General features: G+C 38.7%; 1 pseudogene; it reads right to left on the bottom strand.

Moving 5' to 3' along the window:
* Positions 1–4,614, bottom strand: part of LOC103732161 — a 7,898-nt pseudogene extending 3,284 nt beyond the window's left edge.
* Positions 4,615–9,627: the final 5,013 nt, after the last annotated feature.

The following is a 9,627-nucleotide window of genomic DNA, read 5'->3' as shown; positions in this document are numbered from 1 at the left end:
CCTGAGAAAAGACAAAAATAGCATGTTAGTGAAAAGGAACATTTATTATTCAGCTTTTAGAGAGGCAAATTCCAAAAATAAAAAAAAAATAAGAAAAATATATCTGAGGAATCTCCCCATTCAGTTCCAACAAGTTTGAATTCTTTTAAATGGTCAGGATAGAAATTAGACTATTCAGAATATTTCTAAAAAGGAAACAAACCCACCTCATATTGTGGGAAATATGCAAACTTCTCTTTGGAATCCAGTCACAGAGTCACAGTTGTGGTCCCCAGTTAAGAGTCATTTCATGCACCTCTCCATACTCACCCACAACAGCTCCAGATGTGTTCCATGGCACATCGCCATCAGTTCCCGATACATGTCTCTTAGTTGATTCCTCTTTCGGACCATCATGGCTTCATTGTTTCTTAGTTTCTCCAAAATCCACTGGCTTTCATTTTTCAGATTCTTTATGTTTTGCTTTTATTCCTCCAATAAGATTGGATGCAACTTCCTGTACTCTGTCCTGATCATTACTTCATGTAGAAACACATAGCCCTGTAGAGACATGGACATTCTAGATCACATTTGAAGATTTTTCCCCTCCTCACTTAACACTCATTCCTTTGACTGATACCTTCTGTCGGTATGCTACATGCACCCTAAATTAATGGCCATAGTTTTCATAAAATTTAAATTTATTCTTTGATCTCATTTGTTTCCCATTTAGTGACTATACGAAGAACTAAATCCATGCTTTTCTCTAAACACTTTCCTGTATCTCATAAGTTCCTACATTATATGAAGTAAAGCTTTTGATTGGCATTTTATCTGATGACACAACTATCAAAATCTACAAACTAGCAATTGGAATTCAAGACATATTAGTAAAGAATAATGTACACTGTGCTGGGCTGTCAGCTAATCAGTCATTAGTTTCAAACTTCCTTACCACTCATCCTGACCATTGTCTGCTCATGAAGTCGACTATTACATTCAGAATTAGAGGCTAGCAGAATACATCTCTGTTACAATAGTATCCTGTTCACAACCCTCCAGTCATGAATGATCAAGTTTCCAAATGTCTGTCTCAAGCAGATTCTAAGCATCACAGTGCCCTACCCACCATCCAAGCCAAGACTGTTCTTCTCTCTACAGTTAGATTCCTCTGATTTTCTTGTATCTTTTCCCATAAATGTGTCATTTGCTCTCAAAGTATCTCCTATAACAAACAATAAATATCAACCCTGAAACCAGGATTCAGACCTACACTGACACAATCAGGAGGCATAAAAGAAAAATTACTTTAGGGAGACCAAGGATCATGTTTTAGCAACTTCAGTAATTTTTAATATTTTATTTACAATTTATTTTATGAATGTATTGTCTCTGTGTATGTTAAGTATAACCGTGTCATGCAGTGGCCTGGGATGTCAGAAGAGAGCATTGGATCCCCTGGAACTGGAGTTACAGATGGCTGCTATCCACCACATCATGCTGGGAATGGAACCCAGGGCCTCTGCAAGAGCAGCCAGTGCTCTTAAAAGCTGAGCCTTCTCTCCAGCTCCAACTTTTGTATTTTTAATTTAAAAGAAAATTTAGGACTACAGAATAAAAAATTCAATCTAAATTTTGTTTATAATAAAATGTTAATGGTCATGGCTAATTTTGAAATGGTTTGGTAATTTGCATCTTACTATGTGTTCCTAGATGGTTCTCTACCCTCTCCTGCTAATTCCAATGTACTTTCCACGATATATTTTCCAGTGTTAGAAAACAAATATCCTCTACAGGTGCCTTCAGCATCGGTGTTTTGAGCAGTTTAAGGAAGGCATAATAGAAACAGAAATGAGCATTAAAGGCTCTAAGCTCTATGAAGTCAAGGATGCTTGGACATTCTAGTCACAGCTTCTCCGTCAGATCTGTAAAAAGTGCCCACCACCCAGAAAACAACGGGTCGATCATCATGATAAGTATTTTCCCTGTGATCTAAGTCTCCCACCCTCCAGACTTCGTGTACTCTCAGGGGCACCACTTACCCTCTGCTCCTCAACAGCTGCTTCAATGGGACAGAGTGTGACCTTCATGCTCCTCAGAGTTGGAGCAGAGCTGACAGAGCAGGACCCTGTCCTCTTGACAAAAGATCCTCTTTGTCTCCTTGTGGGTCACACACAGGTTTTCCTCAGAGCTCAGGCATTTCCTGAGGCTTTCTTGTCTGACAATGGACACCAGCTCCTTCAGAAGATGGTCGGTTCTGAGGTCCTTCTGCTGGGATGGTTCCCTACATACAGGGCACTGGGCAGGACGTTTGATGTCTTCCCAGGAGAGGCAGAGGCAGGGCCGACAGAAGCTGTGTCCACAGCTTATGGTGACTGGGTCTGTTAAGCAGTTCAGGCAGATGAGGCATGTGAGTTCTTCCTGGAAGGCTTGTGACATGTCACACTCCATTTCTGAGGGAGGAGAAGCAGAATTACTCAGTATTCTACACCAGAGAGACAGAAGACTGCATGTAATTTGATTTGAGATTCACTTCAGACTAGAGAAGAAGCTTCATATTGAATATGACCAAGAAGAAATCAAGTGTCGGGCTATGACTGCCAACATGTCATCTTTCTCTTGTCCTGAGAAACATAAGTTGCTTTGCCAAACCTCTATGTCCCTGCTAGATGCATTTGTCCCAGAGGTATCAGCTCAAGCTGGGGCCTTGCTCCTGTTCTTTTGTTCAGGTAATTGACAAAAATAAAGTGGCTTTCCCTGTCCCTGAGCCAACCTCTTCTCAAAGAAACCCCAATCATTGGCCCTTCACTGCACGCCTACGCTGGCAGAACACAAATTTCCATTGCTGTCTATCTCAGAACATTCTTCACACATTTCCTTAGTGATTGCTTGGGACTGATTTCTGGCTTTTAATGTTTTTTAATGTTTTATATATTTACTTTTATTTTAAATGTATAAATGTTTTGCCTTCATGTAAGTTCACTGCACCCATATCATGCAACACCTTGGATCCCAGAAGAAGCCATTGGATCGCCTGCAACTGGAGTTACATTACATGTCATGTGAGTGCTGGGAACTGAACCAGGGACCTCTGCAAGAATGGCCATTGCTCTTAACTGCTGACCCATCTCTCCAGCCCTTGATTTTAATATTTTATCCTTTGGATCTGCACTGCCAACATCTCTGGAGAGTCTGATGCCAATATTACTTCATTTTCTTTTGTTGCTACAAAATACCTGACATGAGAAACTTGAAAAAGAATGGTCACAGTTCAAAGATACAGTCCACGATGATGGGGACGTGAAGCCGGTGATCTGATTGCAGCCATAATTAGTTAGAGAAAGCATTGAGGGACCACTGCACAGCTACTTATGTTTGCAAATTCTGAGACCTTTGTCCCACAGCATTTTCCCTAATCTAGATAAGCCCCCCATGTGCACAAGGGTTTCCATGCTAATTCTAAATCCCACCAAGTGGACGATCAGTATTAATCTTCCCAGGATCATTCTCTGCTCCAACTCCTCTGCTGCCCAAACAGGTAACTCCAACTTTGAGTTTATTGGATAAAGCTTTGAGGCCCAAATGAAACTCTCATGTCTGTTGGACATTTAATCAACAGGTGTCCATTTCCTATCCATACAAAGAAGCACATTTGGATTGAACCAGCTTTCCTCCAAATACCAAGAACTTTAGGCTTTCACACAAATGGAGTCAAATGGCTTCAGCTGGTGGCTCATGAAAATCCTGAAAACTGAGAACAACGCTCATTCCCTGTGAGAGCTGGGTGCTCGAGCTTCTCTTTCCTTGTCTCCTTTGATGGTCCTTTCATCTCATTTGATACACAGTCCTCCTCCTCAGAACAACCACCCAAACTTAATTTTGAGCACATAAGAAATAGTGAAAATGAAGCTCTGCACTGCAAAATTGCCTCAGGTTGTCACCAGAATCTAACTATGCAAGTAGAAAAACATGATGACTTTTCTCAACATCATGTATGCCCTCCAGCCAAACTAAGCCAAGAATAGTATGTCCAGGCATTGCTACCAAGATGTTAACTATTACAAAGCATTTATTCAAACTATGAAGAGACGTTGCTTTGTAATTCGCAGCAGAAAAAAAAATCCTTTAAAATCCTTATTTTGTTGGAAATTTCAGTATGCATTTCTATATAAACCAAATACAAAAATAATCTCTAAATTTTGATATTTCCTTCAAACCATTCAATGCAATCTGTAACTACATGTTATAATTTCTCCTCTGGCTCTCAGAGCTGTGTGTGTGTGTGTGTGTTAATAAGCACTCTTTGAGTAGAGGATAATGCACATATGCAGCACCTACAGAATTCAATGCTCCTGAATTATTTAAGGAGTGACAAATGCTCAAAATTGAAAACTATCTGAAATCCACTGAGGAGTGCATGAACATTAACCTAATTAATCCTCAGTTTAATTCTATAGTATAGACCAACACCAGGGGAACAAATTGGAATAGAATCAATTTTGCTACTATGGAAGCATCATTTCTTAGAAAACCCTGTTTGCTAATAAATTCCAAAGAGGAAATTTTGCTTCTTTTGTCTTGGGAAGTAGCTAGATCAAGTCTTGGGTATATTGTCTACTCACCTGAGGAATGCATCTTTAGGCTCACCAACTTTTGCTAGGAGAGAATAATAGTCAAGGTCTGGATTCAGCAATCTTTTGAGCCTGAAGGTTTGGAAACACTCTGGTCTGAAAGAGCAGTGAATGGTGGCCATGGACTGTTCTTATATTGCATCTGAAGACCACACCCATTTTCAAAATTGATTTAATTTCCTGGGGTTTCCTTCCAGCATATGAGAGTTGTCCAGACTCAGGGATATCTGGGTGTGGCAGCTCACACCTTTAATCACTTAATCCTCCCCATTTGGAAGCAAGGAGCTTTGGAAATTTTTGAGTTCCAGGCAAGCCTAATTTATACAATTCCTGAAAAACATCTAGTCTTCAGTCTGCATTGGAAATCCAAAGAAGTGTTTCTAATATCAGTGAAGGAATGTAATAGCAATTCAATCAATGAGCTTGCCAGCAAGAGTGAAGGCAAACAGGCAAAAAGCAAGGTTTCCCTCTTTCTTCCAAGTCCTTTAATCTGGGCTGCCACCAGGAGGTCCACTCCCATTATCGTGGGTCTTCCTACTTCAAATATCCTCATCAAGAAAGTCCCTTACAGGAGTGGCAATGGCTTAAGCTTTAGATGATTTCAGATTCTGATAAATTGACCATCAAGTCTATCCATCTAGTATCCAAGGAGATATTTTTCCTTCTGTAGTTTCTGAATAGGATTTTAGAAAGCAATACCAAGAAATTTTAAAAGTCACATTGAACTGTACAGTATGCAAATATAAGCCTTAGTTTCTATAGGAATCATCAACTGGAGGTATAAGTGCTTTTGCTGCATGTATCTAAGTGCACCACTTGTGTGTCAGTCTGTGGAGGCCAGCAGAGAATGACAGACAACCTGGAAATTAAATTACAGAAGGTTCTTAGCTACTATGTGGGTGCTGGGAACTGAATTTGGGTCCTCTGCAAAAGCAGCCTGTGCCCTTAATCACTGAGCCATCTCTCCAGCCTCACAATGATGAAATTTTCTTCTTCAATTAGCAGCTAAAAGTTTTGTTGAAAGGAGACAGATAATTCGCAACTTCATAAAACAGCACAGCCACCTTTGCACACATTGTGACGTTTTGTGTAACTCACTCCTCTATCACCAGTATTCATCATTTTTATGCACAAACATGGTCAATATTCTAAGTTAGCAATATTCTAGTTTTGGTAGCCTACTGTATGACTAAATGCTGTAATAAAATAGTTTGTAATTTTCTTTTGTGGTAAGTATACTTAGTTTTCTCTCTTAGCAAATATTCAGTCTAGTATCCTTTAAATATGCACTGCAAGGTAACTGTGATTTATTTTCTTTAAAATTGTACTAGGCAGAGTGAATCACACTGTTGTAGTTAGTGAAAGAATGTTCATTCTCCTTACTTCATACAATTGTATGTCATAGATAAAGACCAATTTGTTTATCCATTTACTGTTGAGGTGTGTCAGCAGCGCAAGGTTTGAGCTCTGAGTCATTATGAAGTGAGCACCATGGTTCTTAATTTCTACTAAGGACATCTCATTGCTGTTCATAAATGTTTACTGGTGAAAAGTGTAAGCCCTACAAATCTCTTTCAACAGGTTTGTCAGAGGTCGTTTCAGTTGACACTCCAAGCAGGCTTCAGCAAACTTCACTTACTCTACATCTTTGTCATTACATAATGTTATGTGGCTTTAAATTTAGGTTTTTGTTTCCAGAGGCCATGAGTTGTAACCTTTAGTTTCATATTGCACTAGTCTAATGATTTGAAAGTTAAGAAGTTTTCCAAATCTGGAAGTGGTCATTAGTGTTGTCAACTTGACACAATCTAGACTCACCTGGGATATGGGCTTCCGAGTCTGCCAGTGGGGGATTATCTTGATTACATTTATTGGTGTGGGAAGACCCACCTTAAATGTGGGTATGGGCATTCTCTGAGCATGGGATGCTGAAATGTGTACATGGACAAAGAGGTCTGAGCCGAGCCTTCATTGGCCTCAGTTTACTTCATTTTTTTTCTTTCTTTTCTTTTTTTATTTCTTTGAGACAGAATCTCCATGTAGCACTAACCTACCTGGAACTCACTATTTAAACCTGGCTATCCTTGATCTCACAGAGTCGTGCCAGCCTGGGCCCCCTGAGTGTTGGAATTAAAGGTGTGTGCCACCTTGTACAGCCTTCCTTCATTCCTTCTTTTTTTTTAATAATACAATTTTCTTTATTTAAAATAATTTACATCATCAGGAACATACAGAAAATTGTCATTAGGTTAACTTTAAATCTAATACATTTCTTTGTACTACTTCACTTTTTTTTTTTTTTTTTTTTGGTTTTTTTTTGAGAACGCGTCTCCCTGTAGCTCCAGCTGTCCTGGAACTCACTATGTAGACCAGGCCGGCCTTACTGTGTCTTACTGTGTAGACCAGGCCAGCCTTACTGTGTCTACACATGTGTAAGTAAATCCGTGTCATGCAGTCCCCACATAGGTCAGAAGAAGGTGTCAGATCCCCCTGGAACTGGAGTTACAGACGATTGTTAGCTGCCATATCGGTACTAGGAATCGAACCCGGGTCCTCTGGAAGAGAAGTCAGTGCTCTTAACCTCTGAGCCATCTCTCCAGCTCCAAAGCTTCACATTTTTGAACTTAAAAGTATTATGCTGTTTTGCTGGTTTTAAATAATTCCCAATGATTTGTAGTTATTTAAGAGTAGCTATTGTTTTATAGTCACATATTACAAGTAAAGCTCACCAAACAAACAAGAGTGTAAGAGAAAACCCACATCAGCCTAGCCATCCTTAAGGGGGAAAAATCTACATTGAAAAAGCCAAAGTCCACTTCTTTCCCTGTCTTTTACATTCCAAATCAAACAAGAATTGGATCACTATCCGATGTTACTATCTTCCCCCTAAACCTAAAGGCAAAAAAAAAAAAGGTGGGTTTTCAACCTTTGAAATAGGTCAGTTGATTTCTACTCATCCTGTCACTCCTCACTGAGAGCAGGAATGCACACTTTCTTAACACAAACGCAAAGATATGTGACTCTGCTCTAGCTCTTAGCTTTGCAGCTTTTAGCACAAGTGAGATTCTGCTGCATCTCATTCAAGTTTTAGCATGGAGATAAAATAGAAAACTGTCATACTAGAAAGCATTAAGGTCTAAATAATAGTGACACTCGGTGGCTGGATGGCCTTTTCAGTCATTTCTTATACAACTAACAAAACTAAAGATATAAAAAGAGTATGTTCCATAATGCTTTTTAAAAGAGTTGTAAAAGATGGTATTTAATTTGGTAGCTACATAGTGCCTTTTGATACTATGAGAGCTAGTCTCCATGGAGGAGGCTTCCAAAGTTTCAGGTCGGTTGCTCAAAGTCCTGTGATTCAAGTATATCACAACTCAGTACATTATATATGTATATATGTATATTTAGAAATGTATGTGTGCATATGTAACAATAATAATCAAAGAAGAGGATAAGAATTTGAGGGGGAGTTGTGGGGGGATCTGAGAGGACTTGGAGGGGGATTGGGAGGTATGAAAATGATGTAGAAACAAAATTCAGATATTAAATTCTCAAAAAAAGGAAAAGTTTTTTTAATTTTACTTATTTTTATTTTATGTGTATGAGTCTATTGCCTGCCTGTGAGTGCAGCCCTGTGGTACAATGCGGCAGAGGTCAGAAGAGGGCTTTGGATTCCTCTAGAATTGGAGTTAAGGATGGTTCGAAGCCACCATGTGAGTGCTGGGACTCAAACCTGGGTCCTCTACAAGAGCAGTCAGTGTTCTTAACCGCTGAGCCATCTCTCCAGACCCAGGAAAAGTTATTTTATAAAAAGGTTGTTTGAAATGTTCTGTATGAAATACACAAAAAGTCAATAAAAACTATTTTTTAAAAAGGACAGAAAATCTGGGTGTGGTGGTGCATGCCTTTAATCCCAGCACTCAGGAGGCAGAGGCAGGCAGATCTCTGTGAGTTCAAGGCCAGCCTGGTCTACATAGTGAGTTCTAGGACAGCTGGGGCTACAGGGAGACCCCGTCTCAAAAAGACCAAAAATAAAGGACAAAAAATTCTAGTGTATTTGAAAAGTGAAACATTATGGAAAAATAGTAATAATCCAGACCTCTGTGACCCAAATATGAGGTTTTTTTCATTGAATTTAAAACTGCTAGTTCCTGAGAGGAAACAAACTCAGTTTGAGGAATGCCATAAAATGTTTTAATATTATAACTCACAGTACCTATTCACAAGATCAAAAAAATACAAACATAATATATGAATAAGTCAACATTATAATATCATATAAGGCAAGAACTAGAGTCATTTTTAGCCATGTTGCTTCTAGATATATGGTTTATACTAATTTATTTTTTCACATTTCTATTAAAAATGCATTTTTCCTTCAATTACATTTACTCTATTAGGAAAAGCAATATAATTATTTCACTTTAAAATGCAATAATCCTATTATTTCATTTGTCAATATCTCTCTTAGAAATGAAAAAAGAATACAAATTTGGATCATAATGACTAATACTTTTAATGATCCCAGAGTTTCTTCCTTATTGGCTTTACCACCTATTCCTCTCTCACGAAGACTTCCTGCTTACTACTCTGTCTCACATCAGATCCTAGGAAGCTTCCTAGAAACATGTGGCCCCTCCAATGCATGAAATGACACCCTTGGTCTACAAGGTGGAGCTAAGAACAGAAGTTCAAAGGGAAAAAAAATCTTTTTTAAATTTATTTTTAAGTTTTTTTAATGTGTATTAGTATTAAAATGCATGTATGTAGGTAGAACCATAGGAGAAGGGTATTATTAAGGGAGAAAGGGGGAAAACAGGGGCACCTTAATTGGGGAAACCATGATGGAGCAGTGAGACAATGCAAGAGATAAACAATGCCTAGCTAGTTTTAAAAACCAGAGTGAGCCATATTACTCCAACACCCTACTGACAAATTATATATAGCAGATCAAGAAATTTATGTCTAGGTAAGGTTTATCTGAGAACAATTGGTCTTTGCCCAATATTTATCT

The sequence above is a fragment of the Nannospalax galili genome, unplaced genomic scaffold, assembly GCF_000622305.1.
Source record: "Nannospalax galili isolate Female #2095 unplaced genomic scaffold, S.galili_v1.0 scaffold195, whole genome shotgun sequence".
Taxonomy (NCBI): Eukaryota; Metazoa; Chordata; class Mammalia; order Rodentia; family Spalacidae; genus Nannospalax; species Nannospalax galili.
The sequence above is the reverse complement of the archived record's forward strand: the minus strand, read 5'-3'. Positions and strand labels throughout refer to the sequence as shown.